This window comes from Crinia signifera, chromosome 1 (assembly GCF_055691185.1).
Source record: "Crinia signifera chromosome 1, ASM5569118v1, whole genome shotgun sequence".
Classification (NCBI taxonomy): Eukaryota; Metazoa; Chordata; class Amphibia; order Anura; family Myobatrachidae; genus Crinia; species Crinia signifera.
The window spans coordinates 181,073,913-181,086,111 of record NC_139217.1 but is presented as its reverse complement, the minus strand read 5'-3'; positions in this window follow the sequence as shown (position 1 = coordinate 181,086,111).

Sequence of the window (12,199 nt, the reverse complement as noted above, 5' to 3'; positions counted from 1 at the left end):
GGGTCCCTAACACTGGGTATGGGTCTGGGGTGTGGGCCCCCAATATGCTGGCACAGGCTTTTGCCCTGAGGAAGACCTACGAAGCGTACGCCGGCCGACCCAGCCGTGCGCACGTTCCTCCAGCAATTCCCTACCCCCCTTTTTTTGTGTTCTATGAAATGTATTTATTAGTCCTTTTCAGGACTCTAATGTATTAGCAGCCTCTTGTCACTAGTCACCCTAAGACCACGCCAGCAGCAGTACGAGCTGACAGTGGCACAGGGTTGGACTCAAAGACATACGGCAACTGAAATCCTGTTTGCGGCACTTGTCCCTAGGACAGGGAGTGCGCGCCGATAGCTACCTGTTATACGGAGAACGGACGGCTCCCCGCTAGCTGTACGCGACCATAGTATCAGGTCGACAGCACGGGGTTCTACCTAGTACCTGTGATACTATTGTTACCGTTACCACCAGCCTCTCCTTTTGGGGGAATCATTGCTTACCGTCCATATAGGGCAGGTTTAAGCTGTACTGGTTAAAGAGTCTCCCTGCGACCGTAACTATAAGCTATATTCTCAATAAACGGCGTAAGGAAATAACTCCACACCATCAGCTTAATTAATAACCCTAGCCCAGGTAGCAATGTTTATCCGGGCATTGAATTGATTCACTAGCAGTAACCCATATATATAATAGAGGTGCTGCATCACCCTAAAAACCCGCTCTGTAAGCACTGATTTAAAAGTGACCTCAGACGGAAAGGGGGAACCGATTAGTGATATTACTGCATTTCTGTGATAACACACAGCTCAATTGTATTATCAATATACAAATAATACAAACAGCACCACGCCAGATAAACTGGTAATTAATTGAGCTAATTAATTCAATCTCAATCAACTTAAGTACCAAACACCACATCCAAGTAGCTAACAGACAGGCTGTTACATTTGTATATAGAACACAAACCTATTTAAGATTGACACACTTCTCTCCTCAAACAATTGTTTAAAGGTCAAGAAGGAGAAAGCTAGTAGTGTAATTGATAATATTTAATAGAGGGAATTTGCTCCGGGAACTCGCACGTGCCTTTTAATAGCACACTGTTTTCACTTGTGTTAATGTTATTTGTTGTTTGTCATATTTCGTGTTCTTCACTTTTAAAATATAAATAATAAAAGGTAAATTTTATGACTCTTTTCTATAAATGGTGCACCGCCATATGACAATCCATTCTCTTTTTTGTAAAAATCTCATTAAATAAATTGTCGGTGGGAGCACACCCCTGGATCTAATAGAAACTGAATAAACTTGACCAGAGGGGGCCAATTAAATAAATTAAAAAAATATTCTGATATCTATCTCCCTTCCTGTGCAATTGATCACCAAAAGCTCCTACATACTCCAGGGCAGCACACAAATGAAAGTTAGTAGGTGTTAAATAAGAAGCACATAAGTGCTATGTAAGGAGGTGAAGGTGTGGTTAAAATAATATATACAATGTGATAGGGAAAAACATAAATGTTAATAAAGTGTTAGGGTGTGCTACCCTGGAGCAGACCAGCCATACCAACAAAGAGGGAATCACACTCCCAAACCCATCCCATGCACAATAACAAATTTATGGGCCTAATAGCCCAGTGTAAGGCCACATGATAATGGCTTACAAAACATCTGAGAGCCAGCTTACCTGGAGATACCCCTGGCTTCTCCAATGGCACTCAGGTGTCAGCAATCCCTCCTAATGCTGACCCATCTGTGCCTCTCTCAACTGCACAACACTTTTATTGGCAAGCTGCTCAATCAGAGGTCTGTCATTCAGGTGCCAACAAGGAGGGGTAAATCTGGTTAGGAAAAAAAACAGTTTGTATCCCTATTGCACACTGAATGAGAAATATACAGTACATATAATAATCAGATAATACAGAGATCTTGGTTGCATATATCTGCAGATATAGGGTTAAGCCCCCAGGCCGTACGTCAAGGCATCTCTGTCACTGGGGGTCCCTAACACTGGGTATGGTGATGGTAGTCCTAGCTTGTTTGTTATTCAGTATATAATTCACAGTACAATACTGTAGTACATGCTAGTAGCTGTAAGCCAACACAACAATATTTTATTCTCTTATTGTAAAGTTATTGGCTTGGATTTATTTACAGTTTCTTATATAGCGCACACATATTTCGCAGCGTTTTACAGAGAATATTTGAACATTCACATCAGTCCCTGCCCCAGTGGAGCTTACAATCTATATTCCCTACTACATGTACACGCACACACAGACATTCTAGGGTTAATTTTGTTGGAAGCCAATTAACCTATCTGTATACTTTTGGATTGTGGGAGGAAACCTGAGTACCCGGAGGAAACCCATGCAAGTACGGGGAGAATATACAAACTCAGCACAGTTAGAGCCATGGTGGGAATCAAACCCATGACCTCAGCGCTGTGAGGCAGTAATGCTAACCATTACATTATCCGTGCTGCCTTTTTTCACACATCACACATGGTTTTTCCATAGTCACAGATTAGTTATTAATATCCTATGATGTACTTTTCTGCATAGTTCAGCAACATATCTATATATTCAGTAAGGTGACCTCTATATGTTTACAGAAGAAGCAGTGTTCAGCAAATAGGCCTCTGATATAAAAGTCAATAGGGTGTCCAAAACAGCTATCAAAATAAAGCAAAGCAGCTATATGAAATAGACTCTACCTTAACTAGAGAAAGGCAAAACAATATAACTTTGGGTACTTATGTAGTATCTAGACGCCCGATTAAAAAATCGGGTCCATCGCATCACATCGCATGCGACCAAATCGCATGCGATGCGATGGACCCGATTTTTCCATAGGATTCAATGTTAAAATGGAGTCCATTTTAACATAGGATTCTATGGGAAAAAGGGTCCTTTTCATTTCCCCACTATGCGGAATACTTTTTAACGAATCCGCGTCCCCTCGCGGGGCTTGCTGCGCTCGCCACGCTTCGGGCTCGGTGGCTCGCTGCGCTCGCCACAGGTTTATATCCAACTCCATGCGTAGTTGGATAGTGGGGAAATGAAAAGGACCCTTTTTCCCATAGAATCCTATGGAAAATCGGGTCCATCGCATCGCATGCGATTTGGTCGGATGCAATGCGATAATCGGGCGTCCAGATACTACATAAGTACCTAACTTTGTATATAGAATAAATCCCTCCATAGTACTGCGTACAACTGTGATTGAAAGAACAAAAGATCTCAGTGGCTCTATACCCATGGACTGAAAAAAACAGATAGGGCGAAATGTAATAGGGTGCGATTTTTGGACGAGTACCAAACTCGCCAGAAATCGCACCTTTAAAAATCGCATTTTTTGACGCTAATTCGCATATGTAATGAGATGCGAATTAGCGGCAAAAAATGCGATTTGCCGCGATTTAGGTCGATTTTTAGTCCTGAAAATGTGCGCATTTTCATATATGCGATTTTGGTTGTAAAAAAAAAAAAAAAAAAACGGCGTGCGGTCCCCCCCCTAAGCATAACCAGCCCCGGGCTCAAAAAGCCGGTGCTGGTATCATAAAATCAAAGGAACAATCAAGTTGGGGTTCCCTGGATTTTATAAAACCAGCACCAGGCTCAAGGTCCGGCGCTGGTTCCCAAAATACGGGGGACAAAATGACTAGGGGTCCCCCGTATTTTAAGAACCAGCACCGGACACAACCAGCCAGCAGGGTAATGCCACAGCCGGGGGAAACTTATTATATAAGCTCCCGCGGCCAAAGCATTAACCCCCTGGCTGGTCAGCATGGGCAGGGGTCCTGGGGAAGTGGGGACCCCCCCAATGAAGGGGTCCCCCCCCTCCAGGACTTACCAGCCCATGCTGATAGTCCGGGGCTGTCCCCGATGCCCCTGGGCGGTGGGCATCGGGCTGATGACTTGTGTAAAAAAAAGGATAAAAACTATTGTTCTTTACTGGCGAACTATGAGTCCCAGCAAGCCTACCCCGCATGCTGGAACTTGGAGAACCACAAGTCCCAGCATGCGGGGCATTAAAGGGCCCGCTGGCACTTGTAGTTCTGCAGTGAAAAAAATAGTGCACAAAATCACACTGACACCCTGTAAAATAAAACTTTAATACACACAAAACACACACACACTGATACTTACCTACCTTGAGCCCATAGGTCGGTCCCTGGATCCTGGGTCCGGGCTCCGGGGCTCCAGGGCAGAAGAGTCCGGTTACGGGGCCTTGGTCCTGGTTCCGGGGCTGGTCCTGGGGATCCGGGGCTCCTGGCGTAAAGAATCCGGGGTCCGGGATCCGTGGTAGTCCCCAGGGGTACCTAAGGAGGCAAATCCTACTCACCTGCTCCCCGGCGGCGACCTCCGGTGACAGCGCTGCTCCAGACTGGTACCCGGCTTGAAGGACTTTGCCCGGCGCTGAGATGTTTCCTCTTCGCCGTCTCTGCACAGAATGATTTCTCGGCCAATCAGGAGCCGAGAAAGTCGGCTCCTGATTGGCCAGAAATCATTCTAACTAGAGACGCCGACGAAGTAACATCTCTGCTCTGGATGCGCTGAGATGTTACTTCGTCGGCGTCTCTAGTTAGAATGATTTCTGGCCAATCAGGAGCCGACTTTCTCGGCTCCTGATTGGCCGAGAAATCATTCTGTGCAGAGACGGCGAAGAGGAAACATCTCAGCGCCGGGCAAAGTCCTTCAAGCCGGGTACCAGTCTGGAGCAGCGCTGTCACCGGAGGTCGCCGCCGGGGAGCAGGTGAGTAGGATTTGCCTCCTTAGGTACCCCTGGGGACTACCACGGATCCCGGACCCCGGATTCTTCACGCCAGGAGCCCCGGAACCCCAGGACCAGCCCCGGAACCAGGACCAAGGCCCCGTAACCGGACTCTTCTGCCCTGGAGCCCCGGAGCCCGGACCCAGGATCCAGGGACCGACCTACGGGCTCAAGGTAGGTAAGTATCAGTGTGTGTGTGTTTTGTGTGTATTAAAGTTTTATTTTACAGGGTGTCAGTGTGATTTTGTGCACTATTTTTTTCACTGCAGAACTACAAGTGCCAGCGGGCCCTTTAATGCCCCGCATGCTGGGACTTGTGGTTCTCCAAGTTCCAGCATGCGGGGTAGGCTTGCTGGGACTCATAGTTCGCCAGTAAAGAACAATAGTTTTTATCCTTTTTTTTACACAAGTCATCAGCCCGATGCCCACCGCCCAGGGGCATCGGGGACAGCCCCGGACTATCAGCATGGGCTGGTAAGTCCTGGAGGGGGGGGACCCCTTCATTGGGGGGGTCCCCACTTCCCCAGGACCCCTGCCCATGCTGACCAGCCAGGGGGTTAATGCTTTGGCCGCGGGAGCTTATATAATAAGTTTCCGCCGGCTGTGGCATTACCCTGCTGGCTGGTTGTGTCCGGTGCTGGTCCTTAAAATACGGGGGACCCCTAGTCATTTTGTCCCCCGTATTTTGGGAACCAGCGCCGGACCTTGAGCCTGGTGCTGGTTTTATAAAATCCAGGGAACCCCAACTTGATTGTTCCTTTGATTTTATGATACCAGCACCGGCTTTTTCAGCCCGGGGCTGGTTATGCTTAGGAGGGGGGACCGCACGCCGTTTTTTTTCTTTTTTTTTGTTTTAACTATTTTTTTACAACAGAACCATGCACAGATCTCAATGATCTGTGCATGTTTCTGATAAAAGCGCCAGGCAGAACCTGGTCTATTTTTTTTGCGATTTTTAGTAAGCTTTACTAAAAATCGCAACCCATTAAATATGCGACTTCTATCCTTTTTAATGGGAAAACATCTGGATGCGATTTTTAGTCTAACTAAAAATCGCACCTTTAAAAAATGTGATTTTCCCGCAAATCGCACCCTATAAAATATGCGATTTTCGGGAAATGGGCGAAAACGGCATATTTTGCGGGAAAAATCGCAAAAAAAAAAAAATCGCAGCCTATTACATTTCGCCCATAGTGTCAGAGTCCCTGAATGGAAAAAAGGGCACTGGTGGAAGTTATAATGCAAAAAAAGCATATTCCGTTGCGCTTTACATAGGAGACAGTGATACAACAAACTGGGTAATTACAGACAGTCAATGGTATGAGGGCCCTGCTTGCAAGCTTACAATCTATAGGGAAATAGGCATTGATACACAAGGAGAGATATTCTTTATTGCATAAAGTCCACCAGAATGCAAAGGTTCCTGATGTGCTGTAAGATACAGTGACCCAGCAGTTTGTCCATGGGTCAGTAGGATGGAAAATGTGAAGAAAAGAGTGGATATGTGTGGACTGTATAGTGGGGACGTGATTAGATAGGAACGATATATGAAGGTTAAGTGGCTGGTTCTGGAATTTGATAAGCTTGCCTGCAGTGGTGAGATTTTAGGTTATAGGTTTGAAAACTGGAGTTGATACCCAGGGACCTGTCTGAGACTCATCAATATTCACCTGCTCACCCATCTGGACTTGCACTTTATCCCTATATTGGGAACAACTTTTCTCCTTGCACAACGCACTTTTGAGAGGATCCTCACAGCACTGTCAGTCTCTCATGGACTGGGACACCTCCAGCGACTGCACGGAGATTATGGATTGGAGTACCTTCCCCCTAAAAAGCACAGTCAGCACTTTAGAGAGGATCCCTACAAACTACCAAGTCCTCCACAGGACCGGGACACCTCCAGCAGCAATTTGGGATTACAAAAATTAGACTCCGCATACCCACTAGGTCCCATTTCTTCAATTATATTGGGACCTGGACCAAGCAGGTTAAACCATTTATGCTCATTGACAGGTCCTTATGTTGTATTGTTTCTTTCATATTGATATTGCCACTCAATATTTTATTATTAACCTGAACTTTTATTAAATGTGTTCTTTTTATATAAAAATATCTTTGACTGAATCATTAAAAAAGAGCGCTGCACACTTCTTTCTAGTTTCCTAATATAAGGGATCTGACTAATCCCTCTTGCAACTGCTCATTTGAGTTAAACAGCCCAGGCAAGCGCTCTATACAGTTTTACTGTAATTCTTGTTTGAAAATGGAGGTGAGACTTATTGTGCTTGGGAGGGCATTCCACAGAGTGGGTGCAGCCCGAAGAAAGTCCTGCAATCGGGAATTGGAGCGAGTAATGAGTGTGGAAGGACCGGTAGATGCAGATTATGGGCCAGATTCTCTAATCTTCAAAAGTGATAAAATGGAGAGTGATAAACAGCCAGCCAATCAGCTCCTACCTGCCATGTCACAGACTGTATTTGAAAAATGTCAGGCAGGAGCTGATTGGCTGGTGTCACACCAGGGGACTCAGTCGACAAGACTGAGACCTCTGGTGGGGACCTGGACCGGTACCTGAACCGGGGAGGTTGGAGAGGACCCCTGCGCATGAACTGCGCGACAGTGCACCCAGAGCCAATAAGTAGTCAGAGGTAAAAGTACAACCAGATTTATTATGCAGAAGGTTGTAATGATACAGGCAGTAAAGTATGCAGGAGTAATGACAGTTCATGCAGATTGCAATACTTTACAGGTATGATGAATGAAGTATCGATGGTGGAACATCGGATGGATATCGGATATGGAGACTGTGGGTCCGGAATGACGGACGGAAGATAGGAGCTTGACTGTGGGTCCGGAATGACGGACGGAAGCTTGACTGTGGGTCCGGAGTATCGGACTATCGATGGTGGAACATCGGAGACGGATGATGCTGGAGCATCGGAGGACCAGAGTCCTGGAGCTAGGCTGGATCGCTGGGCTGACGAGGCAGGCTCACAGGTGATGGAATAACCTGGACTTCAACAGGAGATGGAATAACCTGGAATACACTGCAGCATGGAAGACAACACCAGCAGAGAGAGACACTTGCACGGAGACAAGGACAGCTGACCATATACAGGAGACAACTGAAGCACTAGCATTGATCTGAGAGCTCCCAGCATACTTATACCCACTGGGTGGCCAGGATTGGCCGGGCAGGTATGACTGGGAGATCAGATCACACAGGATTGGACGGGAATGACATGTGACTGGGAAAACATGGCAGCCCCCATGTCAGGCTATGGCGGGAAAGTATGTTTGTGCACACCATGCTGGATACTGGGAGCAATGGCGGCGGACAGGTGGATAGCCGTGCATTGAGTACTGTCACTGGGGACAAGGAGAGCGGTGCACCGCGCAGCCGCGGACTCAGCAGCGCTGAGCAGACTGGAGGATGGCAGCGGTGATGGCGCACGGCAGACAGGACGCCGGCAGGGGTGACGTCTGGACCGCAAGCTGAACCTGCGGAGGCACTTAGCCGGTAAGAAAGTCTGTCTGAGAGCTCGGATCGTGACAGCACCCCCCCCTTTAAGGGTGGCCCCAGGACACCTTTTAGGCTTGCGGGGAAACTTGGAGTGGAACGCCCGGATGAGTCTGGGAGCATGGACATCGATGGCATTGGTCCATGATCGTTCTTCGGGGCCGTAGCCCTTCCAATCGATCAGATATTGCAGACGACCATATCGGATGCGAGAGTCCAAGATCTTACTGACCTCATATTCAGTTCCACGCTGGGTGCAAACCTTAGGAGCCTTGGGGAGCTTGGAATGAAAGCGATTCAAGACCAGCGGCTTGAGCAGCGAAATGTGGAATGTAGCTGGCACTTTCAAATAGGGCGGCAATTTAAGCTTGTAAGCTACTGGATTGACGACTCGCTCAACTGGGAAAGGACCAATATATCGGGGAGCGAACTTCATCGATGGCACTCTCAATCGAAGATTCTTGGTTGACAACCAGACACGATCTCCGGGACGGAGGGCTGGCACAGCTCTGCGTTTCCTGTCGGCAAATTTTTTGTACCTGCTTGAAGCCTTCAGAAGTGAAGAACGAATAAGCTTCCAGGATTTGACGAATTGCCGGATGGTCGTGTCGACCGCTGGAACAGAGGACACAGGTTGCAGAGTGAAGTCAGGAACTCGAGGATGAAACCCATAGTTGGCAAGGAATGGAGTGACATTAGATGAAGAATGATATTGGTTATTATGGCAGAACTCTGCCCACGGAAGGAGTTGAGCCCAGTCATCTTGGGAAGAAGAGACATATGTGCGGAGAAATGCTTCAAGGTCCTGATTCACCCTCTCCGTTTGGCCATTGGTTTGAGGGTGGTAGGCTGTGGAAAACTTTAGCTTGATTTGAAGCAGGGAGCACAGGCTTCGCCAGAATTTGGCTACGAATTGGACTCCTCTATCGGAGATGATTTCGAGAGGCAGTCCATGAAGCTTGAATATCTCTTTGATGAAGAGCTGGGACAGCTTGGAAGCTGACGGAAGACCGGTGAGGGGAACGAAGTGAGCCATCTTGGTGAACCGATCAACAATCACCCAGATGGTGGTGAACTTGTCAGACTCTGGAAGATCAGTTACAAAGTCCATAGAAATATGCGTCCAAGGACGATGTGGCACTGACAGTGGCATCAATTGCCCAGGAGGAGACTGACGACTGGTCTTGTGCTGAGCACATTTAGCACAAGAGGAAACAAAGTCCTGTACATCCTGTTTGAGGGACGGCCACCAGTAGGACCTGGTGATAAACTCGTAAGTTTTCTGAATGCCTGCATGGCCAGCGAATTTTGAAGAATGCGCCCAACAGAGCAACTTCTTTCTTAGAGCTGGCTTTACATATCTTTTCCCTGTAGGGGGCGTGAGATTTGAAACTCTCGTTGCAGAGAATGCCACTGGATCAATAATAAGGTGTTGATGTGTGGACTTAGACTCACTTTCTTGCTCCCATGAGCGGGAAAGGGCATCAGCTTTTCGGTTTTGTGTCCCTGGACAGAACGACAGCTTGAAACGGAACCTGGAAAAGAAAAGTGTCCATCTGGCTTGACGGGGATTTAAACATTGAGCAGACTTGAGATACAGAAGATTCTTGTGGTCTGTGATAATTGTGATCTCATGAACAGCGCCCTCTAGAAGATATCTCCACTCTTCTAATGCCAACTTGATGGCGAGAAGCTCTTGGTCACCGATGGCATAGTTACGCTCTGCAGGCAGGAACTTACGGGAGTAGAACCCACAGGGATGAAGACGACCATCGGGCGCTTTCTGCGAGAGGACTGCCCCAACACCCACGGAGGAGGCATCAACCTCGAGAATAAAGGGCAAGGTGGTATCAGGTTGTCTTAAAACAGGAGCGGAAGTGAACCTCTGTTTCAACAGATGGAAGGCTTCGATGGCTTCTGCCGGCCACTTCGCTGGATTAGACCCCTTTTTAGTCAAGGCAGTGATGGGAGCCACAATAGAAGAGAAGTTACGAATGAATTTTCTGTAATAATTGGCAAAACCCAGGAAACGTTGAATACCTTTCAGCGAAGAGGGAATTGGCCAATCTTGGATGGCCTGCAGTTTTCCTGGATCCATTTGAAGACCGGAACCGGAGACAATGTACCCTAGGAAGGGTATAGACTTCACCTCGAAGACACACTTCTCCAGTTTACAGTAGAGATGATTAGCTCGCAGCCGGGACAGAACCTCTTTGACCCAATAACGATGTTCTGTGATGTTATTGGCGTAGATTAAAATGTCATCGAGATATACAACTACATGACTGTACAGAATGTCCCGAAAGATCTCATTGACATAGTGCTGGAACACGGCTGGGGCATTGCTGAGCCCAAAGGGCATGACGAGGTACTCATAGTGGCCGTCTCTGGTGTTAAACGCCGTCTTCCACTCGTCGCCCTCTCGTATGCGGATGAGATTGTATGCACCTCTCAAATCGAGTTTTGTAAAGATGGTTGCACCGCTGACACGGTCAAACAGCTCGGTGATGAGAGGCAACGGATATCGGTTCTTTACTGTAATGTCATTGAGGCCGCGATAATCAATGCAGGGACGTAGGCCTCCATCCTTCTTTTTGACGAAGAAGAATCCTGCACCAGCAGGAGAAGTCGAAGGACGGATGAATCCCTTTGCCAGATTTTCCTTGATGTAACTGGTCATGGCTTGAGTCTCTGGAAGAGAGAGAGGATAGGTTCTACCTCTGGGTGGTTCTTTGCCTGGGATGAGTTCAATAGGGCAATCCCACGGTCTGTGAGGAGGTAGGACATCAGCGCCAGACTTGCTGAATACATCTGAGTACTCTTGGTAGGGAAGAGGCGGAAGGTCTGCTGCATCGGCTGAAGAATGACGAGCTGGGAGTACCTTTTGGAGACAGGTACCGGAGCAGGAAGGATCCCAGGAAAGGATTTCAGATGTCTTCCAATCAAGACGAGGATTGTGAAGACGGAGCCAGGGTAAACCCAGAACCAGAGCATGAGTGGCTCGGGGTAAAACCAGGAAGGACAAAAGTTCGGTGTGCAGGACTCCCACTTTTACTGTAAGTGGCAAAGTTCTGCGGGAGACTGTCGCATCAGGAATCCTACTGCCATCCACAGCAGTAAGGAAGACAGTCTTGGAAAGACTTTCAGTGGGCAACCCCCACTTGCGGACCAGTTCTGCAGTAACAAAGTTGCCAGCGGCACCGGAATCAAGAAGCGCGGAGACAGTCTTGAAATGCTGACCAACTTGTAGGGAAACTGGAAGGACACAATCGGTTGCTGATGGAGAGGACTTAATTACTCCTAGCCTACCCTCTCCTTGACGGGCTAGGAGGAGGAGTTTTCCTGACGCTTTGGGCATGCAGAAATTTGATGTGCAGGATCGGCACAATACAGGCAGAGCTGTGCCAACCGTCGACGTCGACGTTCTCCTGGAGACAAGCGGAAACGGTTTATCTCCATTGGTTCTTCTTTGGAATGGACCGCAGGAGCAGTGGGTAAAGAAGGCGGAGGAGTTGGCACTTTAACTGGAGCGCTCTTGTGACGTTCTATAGCCCTTTCTCGGAAGCGTAGGTCTACTTTAACACACAATGAAATAAGGTCACTTAGACCTGAGGGTAAGTCTCTTGTAGCGAGTTCATCCTTGATACGATCGGATAGGCCATGCCAGAAAGCTGCGTATAAGGACCCATCACACCAGGAGAGTTCAGACGCCAGAATCTGGAACTGGACCAGATATTGCCCGACGGAACGGGATCCCTGTCTGAGACGGAGGAGTTCAGTGGAGGCAGATGCTGATCGCCCAGGCTCATCGAAGATACGCCGGAATGTTGACACGAAGTCCTTGTAATTGGACAGGATGGCATCAGATCTTTCCCATAAGGGAGACGCCCACTCTAGTGCCGCTCCACACAGGAG